Source organism: Mustela lutreola, chromosome 4 (assembly GCF_030435805.1).
Source record: "Mustela lutreola isolate mMusLut2 chromosome 4, mMusLut2.pri, whole genome shotgun sequence".
NCBI lineage: Eukaryota > Metazoa > Chordata > Mammalia > Carnivora > Mustelidae > Mustela > Mustela lutreola.
In genome coordinates, this window is record NC_081293.1 from 10,158,901 (window position 1) to 10,179,119 (window position 20,219).

Below are 20,219 nucleotides of genomic sequence, written 5' to 3' on the forward strand. Positions count from 1 at the left end.
CAAAACCCTTCACCCAATCACCTCAACAGAGCCCCTTTCGCCATGAGTAACAAGCACAGGTTTCAGGGATCCGGGCCTGGAGCTCTTTGGGGGCCATCATTCAGGCTACCACAGTGCTGATGACATCCATTTGCAAGTCCCCGCTGGAGGCACAGAGAATGGCCAGGCCTTCATCTCTGGCCTTCAGTTGTAATGTTAACCACCCAACTGACATTGCTTCTGGACAGAAATTTCTCCCAGGGACTTTGTAACTCTGCTTGTTGCAATAATGCGAAATATATCTTTGTGAGGCAGGTGCATGCAGACCTTGCTAGAACTACTTGGAAAGGGTGGTGGTGGACTGCCAAAATCCATTTGCATTTGCTTTCCAAGAGAAAGGCCTGAGTTGTCAGCTCTGTGGTGAGTATTTCAGGGCTATTGGCCTAGAGAGGGTCTCCTAGAACTCAGACTGTCTGAATCAGGGACAGGCCCGCTGCCTCCCCCACAGAATGGCTCCAGGCTGCGGTCCTTTGATTTCTGATGTCAGCTCTGTGCTGATTCTCCCTTGTCTCCTTTGCTTTCTGCTGTCCACACCCCTCACTGAGCCTGCTGTGCTTGCCTCTCTGAGGTCCCCATGCTGTGGGGATGGGGAAGCAGGTCACATAGCTTTGGTTAAAGCACAGACAGGTAAGCTTGGCCAGGTTCCCTCCTGCATCTTGTAAGTCAACTCTGATATTTCTCTTTTAACTCCTGCGCTAGCTCTTGTGGGAACTTCTACATTTTCTAAAAACATTCCAGATACAAGGTGTTGCTACAAAGCTGGGTTCTGCATAATTGAAGCTTTAGAGAATCAATCATCCCAAAATTAACTCAGTTCCCCCCGAGGCTGACACATTTTTAGTCTGTTCTGACTCTTGAGGTAAAGATTCTATCCTTTCGTCTTCATTACAAAGATCACTGTGAGCAGGAGAAACAGACGCAAGAAAGGTTAGGAAGATTTCTGTAGAATTTGCTCTCAACTGTCCTTGAGCTCTTTGCTCTGAACAAAAAGAAAGCCGACTTTCGGCCATCTTTGACATTTGTGCTGGGATGACACTTCCCAGAAGTCCATGTGATGTTTTTATATGAGTTCCCTTCTCCCACTTTTCATGGTCTCTCTATGGTACCAGTACTGTGTAACAGCACTGGCTTCAGCAACCACCACCCAAACTCGGATGCCCATGGGGCCCTCGAAATGGCATAGTCAGAACCCACTGTGGAGATCACAATCCTCCAGAGAAACAACAATCACCGAGATGACCACAAATGGGGTACCCAGCACTGTGCTCATTTACTCTTGCTTTAAACTCTAGAAACAACTCCATGAGGAAGCTAGTAGTGTTTCCTTTTTACAGATCAAGACACGGAGACTCAGAGGATTTCACCTGCCAAGAATCCCAGTGATGAGGTGGCCAAGATGGGACTTGAATACAACCCACTCTGGTTTCAATGCTTGCGATTTTAACCACTATCTCAATGCCCGAAGCTGTGACCCTGCTTTTCTCTGTACCTGGTGACCCTCCCCATACTGAATCTAGAGTCTGTGGTTGCCTTTGATGAACTTTTTCTGGGGCACACGGGTGGAGAGATACCTGCTTTCTCCTGTGGTCTCTGTACGACTCTGCAAATGAAGTCCTTGCTAGAGTAGAGCCAGGGCAGGCGGTTGCTCCGTTCCTTGTGAATGCTGAAGACTTGTTCAGAGAGGGGCTTCCCTTTGGGAAGGCTCCCAGTACAAGCCTTGAGGTTTCTATCCAAACAGTTTCTTTAATCATTCCCTTAAAAAGGTGTTATCTCTGGGGATTGAAAGAGTGGAAAGGTGTTAAAGTGTTCGTCTGAAATCCCCCAAAACATGGAGCTCCTGCATTAAGTTTTTGGCTTTGTTTCTTCTTTTTCAATGAAGCATTTACATCCAGCAAAATCCCAAGCCTGAAGTGTGCACCATGATGAGTACTGACAGATATATATATACCGATGTAATCCACACCTCCAGTCAAAGTACAGAGTATTTCCATCACCCCGGAAAGTTCCATCTGGTCTCTTTTCCATTAATCCACTTCTCTTCCCCTTCCCCACCCCCAGTGTTTCTTATGACATCATGTAATCAGATCTGATGTGGTTGATCCCTATATCTTTACTGGGTTTATCTCCCACCCTCAGGAGTCCTGTGTTTAACCAAAGCCTCCCAAATCCCTTTCTTGCTTATCTGTTTTGACTAACATGATGTCATTGATGTACCAGACGAATATGATGTTCTGTGCGATGGCCAGATAGCTCAGATCCCTTCAGAACACATCATGACCAAGGGTGGGAGGGCTAAGATAACACCAGGTCAAGATCATAAATATATATGATAGTTTATCTCATGGGAATACTGACTGCTTCTGGTTTTCCTTCCTGATAGGATGGAAGAGAACACATTCTCCTGATCCGTGGCTCCATTCCCTGTACATGAGGCCATGCAATCTTCTCTAGTGAAAATAGCACATCTAGCATCACAGCTGAGAAGGAGGTTACTGCTTGTTGAGTTCGTATTAATCTTCCAGGATCCATCTGGGTCTGCAGGGACCAAACTGCTGAGTTATATGAAAATAAGATGGCATGACCATCCCCTGAATTCTTCAGGTTTTTCTCGTCCTCCACAATTTCCCCTGAGAAGAAACATTCATTTGGGTTTACTGTCTTGGTTGGTTGGGGTGAGGGTGCAAGGAGGTGAAATTCCAGAGGCTTCCACTTGGCCTTCCTTACTCTGATAACCGCAACCCCACAGGCCAAAGAACCAACGTGTATATGTGGTGGGTGTAGGGGGTAGTTGCAGCTTGCCACTTCCAATGAGATATTCAGAGACTGGGCAAATAACTATGGGGAGGATTGATAGGCCCAATGAACTGGTGTGAACTGGGCCTTAACTGGGACCTTGTTTATTATGTGGGCCTTCTATTCCCCCTCTAATGGGAAGCACAATAAAGTTTCAGGTCCTCATATAGCAATGGCAGCAACAACCTATGTCTGGCAATCCTCAGAATATGTGAGCAGAGTCCAGACAGCCAAGTAGTGTAGGACCCTCAGGGGAAGGACTGGAGAACCATCTCCAATCATCCACCATCAACCAGTCATCTCCAGTTAGTCTGTTCCGGGTGTGAGAAAGCAGACAAGGACTGGTACCTATGTTGGGAGGGCGGCCCTCAGTCTCCTGAGCATCCATTCTTGATTTATTTCAACTGTGCCGATTGTACAAATACCCTTGTTGGCTGCCTATCTTTCCTCTCAGGATGCAAACTTCTTTTAATGATTTCCAAGGCTCTCTGTGGGTCCCATCCCCCACCTTGGTGCTCAGGAAGATAGTTACACTTTCCTTGCACCTCATGACGAGTGCTATTTCTTGGCCTCTATCACCCTTATTGCTACCAGGGAGCCCAGTTCTATACCATGATCTCCCCCAGCAGCACTAACCTTCAGGGTCAAGGGTCAACCTTGAACTTCAAGGTCATTCTTTTGCTTTGGCCAAGGCAGTGTTACTCTAGGCCTTTCTGTGGAACATATCAGCTGGTGGGTTCTATGGCTTTACATAGTATATTTACTCTAGCTCACCCACTGTTTCAAGCCTTTGGATCCTTCCTCCACCATCTGCCATGACAGATCAGGAAATCTTGACTTCACTTAGCCAACCTCACAGGACACCAGCTCCATTTCCCGGGTCCCTTGCCAGGATGTTAAATGCTGCATCAAAGGAGAGTGCTCCCCTATCGATAATGCTTCCTCTACCCAATTCCACATTTCATCTCCCTCTGCCTTGCATCCTCACGACCCCCATGGCTCCTGCAGGGGACATGTTGACTGGGTCCCACAGCTCCTTAGGGCCATAACCCCTTTCTTCCACCAGCAGGACAACACTTCCCTGGCCAGATTATGTTGTGACTGGCCCGTAGTTATTGTTCCAGTGGAAGGGGGCGGAGCTAGGAGATTTCCAGGGACCCAGGGGAGGTGTAGGAGAGAGTGGTCACGTATTGTCTTGCAAAGCAGACCTTGTCTTTGTCTTTAGGCAAAGGCTGACAGCCTGTAAAGAGAAGAGCAGGATACTCTTTCAGGCCTGGAGAATTCCAGGGGATCTGGGCTTTACAGTGTTTTCATATGTCAACCCATTTGTCTTCCCCCTGCAACTTCCCCACAAGGTCCTGACCTTGGCATGGCAGACCTGCTACCACTGAGACTTCTCTGCTCCTTTGGGTACCTCTACTCCCCAACTCAGTTTGGGGCCAGCCTCTGAGCCACATCTGCCCTCCAGTCACAAAAGAGAAAGGTCTCTTTATATGCTGCCAAAGAGACTCTCTGCTTTCCATATTCTGCTTTATATTGATGTTCAGTTATCACCGGCCCATTATCACCCTTCTCCAATGCACTGGAAATTCCCAGCAGTGACCGCCATTGTATAGTGTTTCTAATGACAATTTCCAAGAAATTCTAAACACCTGAGCATTCCATCAGGGCACTTTCCTCCCAAGTATGGAGTCCTAAGTCACCAGCAGTGAAAATTTCAGCAAGAGTACCACTATGGCAAACACCTACCCCAAGGGACAAGGTGCTCATAGCAGGTTCTGGCAGCTGACCCAGCTTCGGCAATTCCGTAGGTCAGTTTCCCCAGCACACAGTGTGCCATGCTGTCCTGGGAGTGGTCTCCAGACCAACACCTTCAAGAGGTAGGGGAGGAGGGAGCAAGCCGAGGGAGAAGCTAAACTGTGGTCCAGTTGCAAGGAAGGCCTTAGCCAATCTGACCAGGAGCTCTGGAGCTGGACTCTCTCCAACTGAGGCACGGGGGCTGGACCTCTAGAATGTAGGCTGCCCCAGGAAAGGGATATAGCCTTGAGCGAGGCTGCTTTCCAGGGCCAAGGCCAATTCTACAAAGAAATTCAGCAAGAAGCTGGTCGCCGGCTCTTACAGAACTGGGGGAATGAGTGTCTGGATGCTGAAGGCACATCTGGGCAGCACATCTCTTCACTTTTCAAAGAGACTGAGAGATTAGCTTAGTTGTTCTTTTTTAAAAAATGATTACACAAAGATTGTAATTTGCATCCTTAATATAATATACACTGAATGAATGTTCCACCACTTCAAGTGTGAGATTTTAAGAGTAAATTCACATTTATGCTCCCCATCTTTTGTGTTATGATATCCTATGTTTTACTTCTAAATATGTCATAAACCCCATAGCACGTTGCTACTATCCCGGCTTTAACAATCACCCTTCCACACACTTTTACTAAAATCAGTCTGTCATATTTACTCACTTATTTATACTTCCAAGTGATCTTCATTTCTTCTCATAGACCCGCCTTTCCGATCCTGCCCCTACTGGAGCTAAGAAGGGGTTACGATGGGATTCCAGAGGCTGGTGGTTCTTTGTGGGTTAAAATCTGTCTGGGCTTCTGACTCCGGGCACCCTGGGGCCTGTTTTCTGGCTCTTCTCCCACTCTGCCTCCTCGAATGAGGTAGAATATGCAAGAGGCTATGCCGGGCTGGGTGATTCGTCTGGGGCTCTTCCTGATCCTACCTTCCCGCCAGCCCCAGGTCCCGTCAGACTCATCCGAATCTCCCCACTTGCGGGGGATCCTCCTCCACCTGCTCACCTAGAATCCGCTCCCTCCCCCGGGGGAGCAAGCTGCTCCCTAGGAAGGACCCACTTCTCTGGTCCTCAGTTCATCGGGTGCTCCTACATCCCACTGCTTTTAAGGAGCCTGACAGAAAATCCCACTCTTACGTTTGCCAAGTTTCTCTGGCTGTTACCCCAGGAACAAAGGTCTTCCTCTGCTTCGTGGCTTCGCTTCTCTTTTCTCCTTTATCAGCTGGTGGTTGTGAGGCGCTAAGGAGGAACATAGGGTCTGGCGAGACCGGGGTGATCACAGAGCTCTGGTTGAGCCAGGCCAGTGCGTGACCGACACACGTCCCCCCAGCTGAGAGGAAACACTGGGCAGTGAGGACACCCATACGTGCTGCTCCCAGACCCCCGGCAGGTCTCCGGCTTGTCATTGCCTCTTTGGTCCTTTCTCATTCGCAAAGTGAAGAATTCCATCATTCTACCTCAGTGGGGAATTAAGTGGTAGCACTTTAAGATTCTAGCTCTGTTTTGCCTGAAAAAAAAAAAAAAAAAAAAATGAAGGGAGCATTTTGTGGTATCCGAGTTCCGTTCTGGTAACGTGAGAGGCTCTAGTCATGCTCCCTCCCTCATTAACTTGTGATGATAATGTACACACAAGGCACTAATTCTTTATTTTTAAAAAATAAGATGGTGTCTAATTTGATTTGAATGCTCCAGTCTGAGAGTACGCTTCATGATTTTTAATCCAATTAGTGTTGGAGATACTTCTGATTCTAAGGGTATCTGGTTTCTGCGTATGGTATAAGTTCTAGGCCCCGGTTCTCATGTTTCCAGAAGGGAGAAGTTGGGGCCTATAGTCAATTAAAAGGGTCTGTTTATATGGTTGCTTTGTGTTTTGTTATTAAACCCAAGCGGCAGGGGGCAGAGGCCTTGCTTTTAGCTCAGATTTCCAGAAGCAGCCAAAAACCCACCGAGAATTTCAACTTGAAAAGTTTCCATACAAATCAGCATTACTTATCAATAGGGTCTCAAAACATCCTCCTTGAAGGTAAACAAAAGCTGCCACCATGACCGCCACATTGAAGGACGTTCTGGAAGTCTCGGTCCAGAGGTCAGGGGTCAATAAGCCGGTGGGTCAGCTCCCCACTTGAGCTGAATGGCACAGGGCCAGCTTCGCCCAGTCCCTGCAGGCTTTCTCTTCACATTAAACCTCAAAGTCAGTCAGAACCACTCTCCCAATAAGTAGCCTTTTCACTAAGAAGAGAGAGCCCTGAATTAAATCCTCAATTTTGTTTTGTTGGCGCAACATCACTAACACTCAGAAACTGTCTGAAGAGAATACGCGCGTGAGGTAACCTGGGCTGTAGTTTTCACACTTAACATTTTCTTTAACCAACAAAGCTCTGTATCACTCCCAAGGCAATTTCCTAATGAGAAACTTTCTTCTGTCCTTGGCTGTTGTTGAGAAAAATCAAATTAAACCATCCTAGAGAAGACACAAGGTGTGTGCCCCGGGGATAAATCAGCCGACCATCCAATTTTTATGTGCCAGGAGAGTGAAAAGAAAACAGAGGAAGTGAAAATGATAAGGCAGGAAAACACTCAGTCGAGCCCATCTGCTTGAGAACGTGTTGTCTGAGCTGCGATCCTGCTCGTATATTGGGGAATAAAGTCTGTGACAAAGCACAAGTCTTGTTTAGCACTGTTGAGAGGGGAATGTTGCTAAATACTTTTTCGTGTTATTTCACAAGATGGAATTTAATATGTTTGCCGCTGCTGTGGTTCTCGGGTGACTAGAAAAGAACGAGAAGAAGAATCTTATATTTTTTTCAGCAGGAAAGCAGTTCCTGGGATATAACTTACCCACAATGCCCTCTACCACCAATCTGGGTCCGTATGTTCAATTAACTATAAAAACATAGATGAGACCAACCAAAATACTGTACAGAAATTAAACACAAACACTGTGCCATCAGTAAAGTGTTGTGGAGAGTATGAAAAACATACCTCTGTCAAGAATGTGGAAAACAGGGAGTGGCCTTGAAATAACATTTCTTTTTTTTGAAGACTCTAGGAAAATCAAAAGCATATTGAGCTTTGGATCAGGGCTCAGGGCAAAGGGGGTGGTTGACAAGATTATTTCTTCTTGGCACTCCGAGGAGAGGGATTAGTTAATTGAATCTGTGGTTTTTAGATTGAGCTGGTGCTTCTGGCATAGCTGCTGGATGGGCAAGGTTCTTGGGTCCATTTTGCTGCTGGGTCCTATGCCCAGTTCTCCAGTATGAGAAGGAAGATTCTGTGGTCCGGCAGCGCCCCGGCCTGTTGAGACAGCCTGATGCGAAATGAGACACATTCGTTATTGGAGCAGCAGGAAACGTAGATGTTGCTGAGTACCAGGAAAAAAACGGTTCTTTTTCTGTAGATGCAATCCCGTATAAGTATCTCAAACCCAAAAGTGACGGTGTGGAAAACAGTAGGATTGGTTGGGAAAGTTGGAATAAAACTTCCTCCTCCAAAGGATTCCCCAATCTTAAGATAGGAAAAAAAAACACACTAAAATATTTAAATACATGAGACAGAGGGTGGTAGAAAACTCACTGATTTCCCTCTTAGACCTAACTTTAAATGTAACAGTCTTCTAAAATGATTGAGCACTTAAAATGTCCTCTCACAAGATCCCCGAGTCTGGGGGGTGTCACTGAAGTCATAGGAGTTATATCTAAAGGGGAGGTGTAAATTTCGTTTCCATTGCCCTACCCTGTGTTCATCAGCACGACTGGTTATTAATCTTTATAATAAGTATGAAAAAGGTGGGCTTTTTCTTTTCTTTTCTTTTCTTTTTAATGTAGGCTCTACACCCAGCATAGAGTCCGACCTGGGGCCTGAACTCATAACCCTGAAATTGAGACCTGAACTGAGATCAAGAGTCAGGCGCTTAACTGACTAAGCCACCCAGGTGCCCCAAAAGGTGGTCTATTGTTTTTTTTTTTTTTTTTTAGATTTTATTTATTTATTTGACAGACAGAGATCATAAGTAGGCAGAGAGGCAGGTGGCTGTTGTGGGGGGGTGGGGCAGGCTCCCCTCTGAGCAGAGAGCCCGATGCGGGGCTCGATCCCAGGGCCCTGGGACCATGACCTGAGCCGAAGGCAGAGGCTTTAATCCACTGAGCCACCCAGGTGCCCCAAGGTGAGCTATTCTTAGCCTTAGCTTATAATCAGGGCATGTATGACCCAAATAACTTCTTTCCTTTAGCAAGATTACTGTGTCCAGTCTATTTCTCTAAGAAACCCAAAGCAAACAGATCGTGACAGTGCCTTGGAGAACATGGAGTCCTCAAACTTTATGGTGACAAGCTACTCTGATTCTTCCCCCCCACCCCCCACCCCCAAATTCCCCAAATATAAAGTTGAAAGTCTGAGATCAAGGGCAGTGCTAATGATTGGCAGACCATGCAACATCAACACACACATTTCAACTGAATCACTGTCCCACCTCTAAATGGTTAGATGATAGCAGAAAAGTCAGATGACAGGGACTAGGTCTTAATTCCTCAATCATAAAGTGGTACAGCTGGAACAAGATAATCTCAAACATGTCATCTTCCCCTACCTCCAGATCTACTAGTCTACAAGTTGATAAAAACTGTTTTTCTTTTTTCCTTAGAAGGTTAAGGCTCATGTTTTTAAAGTAGCCTCATGTTCTAGCACATAGGTATTTATGAATTATATACTCGAATTGCTTTTTAGAAGGCTAAATCAAAACTCATGATTCTGGAAAAATATGTAGAATGGTTTAAAAATATGAATAACTAATGGACATCCTGGTTGTATCCAAATTCTTGCGTTAAGTTTGAGAGATGAGAAAATTATTTTCCTATGGCTAGTTTATAATTTTCACCAGCAGCATATTCTTTGTGTAAGTGTGAGTGATTATCTTTCCTAAACTGTCCAACTTTCTAAATGTCCAAAAAAAACCAAGCAACCAAATGCAAAATAATAATAATGATAATAAATAAACAAGAAAGCAAAACAAAGAAAAAACAATATCCAAACTCTTGCCTCATACATCATACTAAGACAAGATCATGCCTTCAGATGTTTCCTTTTAGAATTCAGACATTTCAAGTGTTTTGCATATGATCACTCCAGACACTGGCCGCTAGGGAGAAAGGAGAACAGGAAAAATGGTTTCTCTCCAACCTACCTCTCCCAGTGGGGGGTCCAGAAGAGGGCACTTGGTAGAGTTTCAACAATAAGCAGGCTTGCCTTGATTCTTTCCCCCTCTCCTCCTTCCCCACATTCTCTGCTTTATTCCAAAAAATGTAGAGTGTAGCATGGCATCTTTTTGAGCTTCCCATGTAGAAAATTCAGAGAAAATACTAAGACCTTGATCTACTTCCAGTGTAGGCATTCAACAGTCATGTGATTTGGGGCAAAATTTCCCCATCTGTGAATGGAAAAGTAAAAATACCTGAATGGTCTCCAACATCTCATTCAGTTCCCCCATTGTATGGCTCTGACTCTTTGTTTTTAAATGTTTGGTAAGTTTCTTGGAGCTGTATCCTTCTTGTTTGCAGAATCAGAAACTTCTAGAAAGGTTAAAAGAAAAGGAGATGAACTTCATACTATCTAAGAAAGCTTAGAGAAGTTTTCAGTATTTCTCTTCCTCTCAAGAATTAAAAATCTTTAGAGACAATTATCATTTAAAGTTAATTGTTGAACTAGTTTAGAGTTAATTACTAAAGAAACATATTGGCACTAAGTACTTGCCCATTCAAAGATGACTAAGGTTTTAAATATTTAACTTGTAAATATTGTGATTCAGACAAACATAACTCTGAACAAGGAAATTGAGGAGATTAGAATCCAGGAACACCATGCTGCCATTGGGTCATGTCGTAGATTGTACAACCTCGTGAGCATATATTCATTGTTTGGGATAAGAGATTATAACTAAGGATACACAGCTTTGAGTTGTGGTAACCTGTTTCCTCAGTTCGTGCTCCAGTATTTTTTTTCCTTCCTTTCTTCTTTTACAGTAAGAACTGGATGGCTCAGTCAGTTAAGGGTCCAACTCTTGATTTCAGCTTGGGCCATCAACTCAGGGTTGTGAGATGGAGCCCCACATCGGGCTCCATACTGGGCGTGGAGCCTACTTAACATTCTCTCTCTCCCTCTCCTTCTGCCCATCCCTACCCTGTTCTCTCTCGCAAAATAAAATAGTAAAATAAAATTAAATAAATAAAGTGCTTTAAAATTCTGTCTCTCTCTTTGGACAGGCTACCTCAAATATCACTAAGTTTTTCGGTTTGGCATTTAACGGGGTATAGAGCACTCGTATAATTACTCAGCTACCTGCGTAATCTCAGGGCAAAAATCTCAGACCAAGTGCAACTGTGAGTCAACCTGTGCCAGTTATCCATTTACTGCCTCTCTGCTCCAAATTCACCCTTAATTGCCTGCTCTGGGAAAAAGTAAGAGCCCTTTAAAACTTTATCCTTTGCCAGCGAGCGTAACATCTGGCTTTGTCCACAGAGGGCGCTGGAGAGACATGGCAGGAGGAGGAAAGCATTTTTTCCCCCCTTCCGGTTCTGGATCTTGTGCCCCATGTGACGTTTCTCTGGTGTCCATGGCTTCTCGGATACGCCAGTTCTGCATGGTATATAGTAAGCAGCACCCAGTCACTGGAGCCCAGGAGCCCGAGCTTCCTTGGCTCAGTAGCCAGAGCAATTGTGCAGTGGAATACCTCCAGTGTGAAATATGTTTGCTGGCCCCCCAAAACCAAATCACTGGCAAATTCCTCATGTGGCTCCACAGCAGCTTTCCTGCCACCAAAATGGATCTCAGCCATGACAGTGGGCTGGGTGGGCAGAGGCTCTTCCTTGGGCTCTCTACTACAGCTCCAGGGGCAGCAGTTGCTCCTTCCACCTACTATTCTATATTCCTTAGATGCTCTTGATCCACTCGCAAACAACCCCCCACCATGATTCCAATACTGTCTTGTACTTAACTCTTTATATTAAACTTTTCTGTTTAAATTTACTGGGGTTTCTTTCTCCTGATTGGACTGATTGCATTAAGTGATGCATATACCAGGGTGAAATGTACATATATTTATGGAAAAAGAGAGAAAGAGGAAGAGGAGAGAGGGAAGGAAGGAGAGGGGGAGAGAGGTGTGTCAACCCAAAGCAAAGAAGGTTACACGCGTATTCCTTTGCTAGGGCTGCTGCATAACAGAATACTACAGATGGTGTTTAAATAACACAAGTTTATTGTCTCACGGTTCTGAAGACAGGAAGGACAAGATCAAGGTGTCGGCAGGGTTGGTTTCTTCTGAAAGCCTTCTTCTGGGCTTGCAGATGGCAGCTTTCTTCCTGTGTCCTTCCACAGCCCTTCCTCTGTGAGTGCATTCGCGGAGTCTCTGTATGTGTCCACATTTCTTCTCCTTATAAGAGCACCCGTGAGACTAGGTTGGGTCCCACTGTAACAGCCCCATCTTCACTCAGTCACCTCTTCAAGGCCCTGTCTTCAAATACTGTCATATTCTGAGGTCCTGGGGAGCAATGCTTTTGAATTTAGGAACTTTGAGGGGACCCAAGTCAGTCCACAACATTACTAGTTCTTATCTTCCAACGTCTGTATTCAATATGGCGCAGGAGTAACTCTGTGGCGGCGAGAAGGTCATCAGACTTGGCTTTGGAAGACAAGTAGCAGCCCAGGTTCTGCTACTTACCAGCTGCCAAATTATTTAGGTTCTCAAATCTCAATAGTTCATCAGTTAAATGGGCTTCAAGAGCCATAATGGGGCTTCAGTGAGATCACGCAAACAGAAATGCTCAAGAACATAGAAAAGACTAAGAAAGGTGAGGTATTCCTTGGTGAGTATATGGACTCACACGTTTTTAAAAGCAATCCATTACACTTCATACTTTATACTTATTAAAAGGCAGTTGCCAACCTATTAAACTGGTGTTAAGTATAAATTATTTGTGTAGCCAGAAAGTTTCTTTGGCTTATATATTAGACACGAGAAAAATTTCTCTAGCCCCACAACTGTCTCTAACACATGCCAGGTTGTCTTAATTAAACCAAAATTTTGAATTAATTATTATATCCTCTATATGTTTTTTTATGCTCTGCAGAAGTAATAAGTGATATGTTTAAGCTTCATGAACTTATTTGACTTGCCCTTTGTTTTTGAAAACCGTAAAAATTATATGGCCTTCAGAACGACAGCCAGCAAATTTTTTGGCAATTACAATATTCACTAATAGAGGGATAGGAAAGAAACTGTGGCCTGCTTCTCGTTTCCCTCAATATCACATTTCTCCCCATACCACAGTAACTCTGTGCTTGTGGTCATGTTCACAGTGGGAAACTGAGGCACCAGGCATCATCAATTTGTTCAAATCCTGAAGAGAAAGAAAACTCTCATTTATTGAGAAGCTTTGCATACAAAAGTCATATTGTACAAATTTCACTGAATCTTTACAACATTTCTAGAAAGTAAATATTTACAACATTTCTAGAAAGTAATTAATACCATCTTGCCGATAGAGGAACTGAGGCTCTTAGAGTATTAATAGTTTGTCCTGAGTCCTGTAGCTCATAAGTAGATCAGAGATAAGAACTGAGACCTTCCTGATCTGTCACGGGTGTCCTATCACCTCGTTAGTTGAAATTTATTTACAATGGCCACAATGTATATTGCTGTTAGCAATGTAATTGTCGTGGAGTGAAAAGCAACCAGTAGTTGAATCTAATAGAGCTTCAATTAATAAGATTCTCCAGTGGTTAGTTAGTTCAGCGATCTCAAGCTACACTAAGGATAATAAGAGTTAAGTGCTGGGTCTAAATAAAATTTTTTTTGGCAAATATTCAACCAGTGCTGTAATGGCACCAATTGGCCATTTGCCCCTTGTGCATATATAATCATTATCTACAGTGATATGTATTCTGTGGCCTTTTTGGTTTTTCTTTGCCATCTGTGTATGTGTTGACTTAATCTATACAGCAAGTTCTGTTCACATATTTATCTGGTAAAAGAAAGTGCACTTATGATAACTATTTTCCCTTTTAATTTTTACATCAGATTGAGCAATTGAAAAATAATGAATTTTATTTTTAATTTAGACTCTCTCGTGTTTGCACTAGATTTTTAAGAAGCTTCAACTTTAGCCCTCTGTAAGCTTCACTTTGAAATCTTGTTGAAATCTGGAAGACAGATCTCATTTCAAAAGGAAAACAGAAAGAAAGATCAGATCAAACTTTTCTGAAATTGAAAAGACAAGTCATGAGGCTCAAAGGAGGAATGAATGAATGAGAGGGCCACTTTAATAGCAGGGGGTAGAAATGACATCAGTTAAATGGGACCATTCATGGGGAACCACCTTCTTTGAGGAGTCTCGTTCTTCCTTACAGGGCTCTGTGGTGCAATTATTTCAGTATTAGATTTCACCCCATACGGGAGAGGTTCCTAGAGATCAGGAGTTGCTCTACCCAGCTTCATCTCTTGTTTGACATGTCTCTGCTGCATTACAGACCATCCTCTTTTCTAACTGGACTAATATAGGGCCTTCTTGAAGAGCTCCCTCTCTCTAGTCTTCTCAGCATCACCTCCTAGTCACGATGAAATGTGATCCCATTCTGATGCCCGGATACCATCCAAATGCCTTTGCAGACTTGGAAGGCCTTGGAAACTTGGCCCAAACCAAATACTTGGTCAGCCGTGTTTCCCACCATATCTACTCTTTCCCTGACCCTACCCCCTGAAATGCTACAAAGGAAATAAACAGGATGACAAGATACCCGAAGACCATGTGGTAAGCTGGCCAGGACTCCTTTAGACTGAATGATTAGAGAGAGGCCTCTTTGAGGACGTGACATTGTGTTGGAACGTACTCGAGTTGACCATGTGGAAGAGTGGGAAAGATGTGGAGGCCCAAATACAAAGACAGAATTGAACTTTTTTTTTTTTTTTTAAGATTTATTTTGGGGGGGCGTGGAGTGCAAAAGGAGAGGGAGAGAATCTCAAGCAGACTCCCTGCTCAGTGTGGAGCCCGTTTTGGTGCTCCATCCCATGACCCTGAGACCAGACCTGAGCCGAAACCAAGAATTGAGCACTTAACTGACTGAGCCACCCAAGTGCTGACATTTTAAAAGGACATAATGGAGACCAGTATGTCCGGAGCCTAGTGAGGACAGGGGAAATGCAGGGAACAGAGCTGCAGATTAGGTAGAAGGTAGGTTCTGGAGGAGCTTTTCTGCCTAGTGAAAAGGGCAAAGGTAAGCCCTTGGAAATATCTATCGCATCCATGATTTTGGAAAGATTCTCCTGCCCGCCAGATAGAGTGAGATGGAGTAGGCTCTAGTTCCAACCTGTTTTCAAAGTTGCCTGTCTGTGCACAATCTGTGTGCAGATGAGGGATTATTTATGTCTCAATAATTTGTTAGAAGGGCCATGATATCTTTGTTTGGGTCCAAGTTTTGGAGCCTCCATGGAGTAGGTTAGCATTGCTCCTGGTGGTCCCTGTTTCGAGTTCTGCTGGTGCATCATCTGAGAGTCCTAACCTCCCATGTATTCTAACACTTGAGGATATCTGACACTGCATTATTCACATTGGCTTATCATCCACTGTGACCATCAGGTGATATTTTTGCTGCAGAGTCACACATTTTTCTTTATTTCCCCATTTAATTTACGTAGTTGTTTCTTCCTTTCTCATTTTTGGCCTCGAGGTCTCATTCTTTTTGATGTGGATGCTATTTCCCAGGATATTTACAAATGTGTGTATTGGCTGCCAACAGCTAAGGGACCACTTCGGAGAAGTCTTTTACCATATTGTGAAAAACAGTGCTTATTACATCGCTCCAAGAGTGGGGTTGACTCTGGGGTTTCCCCAGTAGTTGGGGCAGAAATTATAGTTAGACACTCATCAGCTTGAGTCTGTTTCTTTAAAGTGGGACTATACTCGGGGTGGGGGACAGACCCCGGATTTGCAAGGACTTTGGAAACTCTGAGGTATGTACCCCCACAGTTATAAAATTATATCTTAGAAACAAGTAGCCCATTTTTTTTTAGGAGAACACAACCATGTTTGTTGCATTTGGGCCCAGCAGAGAAAACGAAAATCTTGTGTTTGTCAGCAACGAGGCCACGATGCCTGTGCCCCAAGTTTAAATATCCAGGAATCATCCAGTGGTTTCCTTTTATTGTTCATAAAGTCTGTAGAGACAAACCACCTGAGTGGTTCCAGATGTGGAATCAACAAGGCTGCACTTCACAGATCTACATGTAGAAAGTAAATTTATAGACCCAAGAAAAGGCTGAGATGATTGTGCTGTTTTAGGATAGAAAGATAACTTCACTCGTTGAACAGATGAAAACACAGGACATCCAGCCTTGCAGATGGCAGATCTAGGTGAATTTCACATTTGTGAGGCCACTAGAGGCTCCAGGTGGTAATCCACTCCCCTCTGCTCTCTTTGTAAAGTAGAAATCCCAGCAATGGGCTGGTCAACTCCAGAGGACTGGACTATTTTAGGAGATCAATTTTAACAGAATAATTTGAAGGCAACATGGCAAGGAAAAATTTCTCCACATTGACTCAAATGCTGGAGAACAAAGAAACATGAATGTGGCTTATGGTTATTAGAGTCATCTCCGTCTCATTGATATGCTGGCAGTGAAACCTACTGGTGTCCTAGGCACCTCACTTTGGCCACACAAGGTAATGTTATATGGTGGTGAGGAACATGAATTGCTTGGGTCTGGGGCCAGGAGGTTGGAATTTGTTGGCATAAATCTTGAAGCTGTTGAAGGTGTCTTATGTTCAAGTTTATCTGGCACAGCCCAAGAAGTGAAAGTTCTGATAGCCAGAATGCCTACATGGCCATAATTCGCAAACTTACTGAGTGGGGAAGAATTTTTATGGCTACTGGCAAGACTCCAAACAAAGATCCAACTATCTCGCCATAAGATATTTCAGTGGAGTGACCCAAGTTATCCGAGTAAGATTCTGGCTCATAAATCTCAGGTTGTAGTAATAACATTACTCTGTGTCCTAAATATTATGTTACAATGGCCAGAAGATGGAGGTATCTATTTTATTTACGCACAGCGCCGCTCCACTGTCAGTCTGTGAGTCCTTGTGGTGATCATTCCAGTCCTTTGCATTTTGTGCAGTAGCTAAAATCTAACACTTATTGAGAGGTGATTATGTGTCAAGTGTGGCGGTAAGTGGGCTTCAAACATTATCTTGTTTAAGCCTCCCAGGTATTATGAAGGAGCTGCTCTTGACAGATGAGGACCTAAAGCACAGAGCAGCTGAGAAGTTGAGCAAATTGCCCAGGGTCCCAACGGCCGAAGCCCCACTCAGGCCAGCCCCAGGGTCTCTGCCGGGACACAGCGTGTCACTGTATTTCCCCCGTAAAGCCTCTTTTGATGCTGATAGAAAGCTTTCTTAAAGAAATTCTTGATCCTGGGCACCTGGGTGGCTCAGTGGGTTAAGCCTCTGCCTTCGGCTCAGGTCATGATCTCAGGGTCCTGGGATCGAGCCCCGCATCGGGATCTCTGCTCAGCGGGGAGTCTGCCTGCCTCTCTGCCTACTTGTGATCTCTCTCTCTGTTAAATAAGGAAATAAAAAATCTTTTAAAAAAAATTCTTGACCCTTTTAAAATATTAAAAACATGTAAAAATGTATCAAGAAAAAAGACAGGGGGCGCCTGGGTAGCTCAGTCGGTTTAGTATCCTGACTCTCCATTTCCGCTCAGGTCATGATCTCAGATCCTGGGATTGAGCCCCGCATCAGGCTCTGGGCTCAGCAGGGAGTCTGCTTGAGATTCTCTCTCTCCCTCTCCCTCTGCACCCCTCCAGCCTCTGTACTCTTTCTCTAAAATAAAAAAATAAAATGAAATGAAATAAATCTTTTAAGAAAAAGAAGAATGACAGAAATACTCATGCAGCCTCCTTCCAAGCTTAAGAAATAAATACACTGTCGAGGTGTCACTGTGTGCCCTGCCCCCGCCAGCCCCAGGGCTACCTCCTACCCCGAACTGCACACTCCTCTTTCCCTGTGTTTGCTTTACACTTCCACACCATCAGTGTGTCCTGAAGCACTGTATATGGTATGGTTTGGCACAGCTGCATGAACTGTGCATCGGGCCTTCTGTCTTCTCTTGCCACTTCTTTCACCCAGTGCTGCATTTGTAGGACTCACTGGTGTCGATGTGTGTGGCCATTGCTTTATTCACTCTCACTGTATGAGCACACGCAGTTTATTTCTCCTCCTGTAAGGGACATCTTCACATCAAGCATCTGGTGACCTTGACAACTACCCTCTATGTTTAGCAGGACTGGTACCACTATTTTCATTTTACTGATAAGGAATCTGAAGATCAGCTCAGGGCTTCCCCCAAGGCCGCTGTCTCAGTCTGGGTTGCTCTAACACCCATGACTAATAAACAGCTGCCAGTGTTTTCTCGAAGTTCTGGAAGTTGCGAGTCTGAGATCAGGGTGTCAGCGTTGTTGGTGTCCAGTGAGGGTCCTCTTCTGGTGTGTGGAAGGCTGTCTTCTCCCTGTTGTCCTCACGTGGCAGAGATATTAAGAGAGCTCCCTGGGGTCTCTTCTATCAGGGCACTAATCCCATTTCTGAGGACTCTACCCTCCTGATCGCCTTACCTCCAGAAGGCCCCGTCTCCTAATGCCATCACAGGGGGGGATGGAGGGTAGGTGAACACGAATCTGGAGGAGGAGGACACACATATTTCATTCATGGTGGCTGCACAGTCAGAAAGTGACAGAGCCAAGATTCGAACTCAGTTCTTCTGACTCATGGTCTCGGGCTTTCTGTCCCACTGGACTTTGGCCTTTTCAGATAGTCTTCTAAAAGCCCAAGCTAGAGCCCTGTCTGCTAGGGCCTTTTCTGGCTATCTTTTGGCTTTTTGTGTTTTCATTTTGTGATGAGAACAACAGAACAACTTCTTCCCTGCAGGCCTGGAAGGCAGCTGAGAGGAAAAGCAGCCTCTGGTCTCTGCGCCTCACTTACCGCCTCTGAAGCTCATGGTAGCAAGAAAGCGACAGGGGTAAAGACAGTGCCTTCCCTCAGATAGGTCTGGGCCAGAGCTCACCCCTTTTATTTTTATTTGTAAAAGAGTCTTCGAAAAATATGTGTGTGTGTGTGGTGTGTGTGTGTGTGTGTGTGTGTGCTGTGTGTGTGTGTGGTGTAGGTGTCTGTGGTGTGTGTGGTGTAGGTGTCTGTGGTGTGTGTATGTGCAGTGCATGTGGTGCATGTGTGGTGTGTGTGTGTGTGTGTGTGTGTGTGGTGTATGTGTCATCTCTTGGCAGGACAGCATGGACAAGTGTGTCTAGGTGGCTGCTGCGCTCACACCTTGCCAGGACCAGGGGACTGAGGAAGTAGTTACATTTTGTCACAAGGTTTAACACTTGAATCTGGGGAGATCTGCAAACTGAAAAACTGAAAAACAGTGGGAAGGGACTGAAAGCCAGCAGATATCATTCGGGCCTTAGTTTTGAAGAGGGTGGAGGTTGGTTAATAAAGCTAAAAGCCAGTTATCATTACCCGTAACCTCCTTTCCCGGATCCTTGGCACTGAGCATCATTCAGAAGCAGAAAGATCATTGTTGTTTTCCTTCCATAGAAAGCATTTCTAGGGTCCCCTGGGTGGTTCAGTCCTTGAGGATCTGCCTTCAGCTCAGGCCATGATCTCAGGGTCCTGGGATCAAGCTCTGCATCAGGCTCCCTGCTCAGTGGGAAACCTGCTTCCACCCTCTCCCACTCCCTGCTTGTGTTCCCTCTCTCGCTATCTCTATCTCATCACATAAACAAATAAAATCTTAAAAAAAGAAAGAAAGACAACAAGACAGCATTTCCAGAGGAATAAAGTTGATTATTTGGGGAAGAGAGGGATATATTTTAAAATGCATTTAATTATTTGAAACTTGAGTAAAACTGGTAAAATCCAAGTAAGGTGGTCAGTGAATAAATACTATTGTACCAATGTCAGGTTTCTGGTTTTGTTATTGTGCTATCATGATACAAGATGCCACTGGGGGAAGCTGGATGAAGGGCACCCTCTGCTATTTTAGAAACCTTTATGTGACCTGAAATTCCTTTCAAAATCAAAAGTTAAAAAAAAAAAAAAAACTCAAGCTCAAGTAGCTCTTTTGCTTGTGAGCTTTTGAACCACGCAAGCCTTGTCAGTGGGCATTTCATGGCAATGTGCTGAGGATAAACGAGGAGTGGGGATTTTGCAATAATATCTTGGAATTTGCTGAAAGCTCTGGTTAGTGCTTACAAAAGCATCCTCAGAAGTTTATGATCACCTGGGGCGCCTGGGTGGCTCAGTGGGTTGAGGTCTCTGCCTTCAGCTCAGGTGATGATTCCTGGGATCGACCCCGCATCGGGCTCTCTGCTCAGCGGGGAGGCTTCCTCCTCTCTCTCTGCCTGCCTCTCTGCCTACTTGTGATCTCTGTCTGTCAAATAAATAAATAAATAACCTTCAAAAAAAAAAAAAAGTCTGTGATGACCCAACCCTGTTGGTACACACTAGTGATGCAGTTCACCTCCCAAGTGTTCAGGACTCCCGAGGTT

The 20,219-nt window shown here is 44.6% G+C and overlaps 2 long non-coding RNA genes across 2 annotated transcripts in view; one reads left to right on the plus strand and one right to left on the minus strand.

The window, feature by feature from the left end:
• Positions 1–20,219, plus strand: part of LOC131830612 (uncharacterized) — a 79,433-nt gene that overhangs the window by 7,293 nt on the left and 51,921 nt on the right. The gene's annotated exons all lie outside the window — the stretch shown is intronic.
• Positions 5,820–10,274, minus strand: LOC131830610 (uncharacterized). Its single transcript, XR_009353241.1, has 3 exons — positions 9,813–10,274; positions 7,616–7,940; positions 5,820–7,401 (listed from the first exon to the last, which is right to left on the minus strand). It is a non-coding gene; the product is annotated as an uncharacterized LOC131830610 (long non-coding RNA).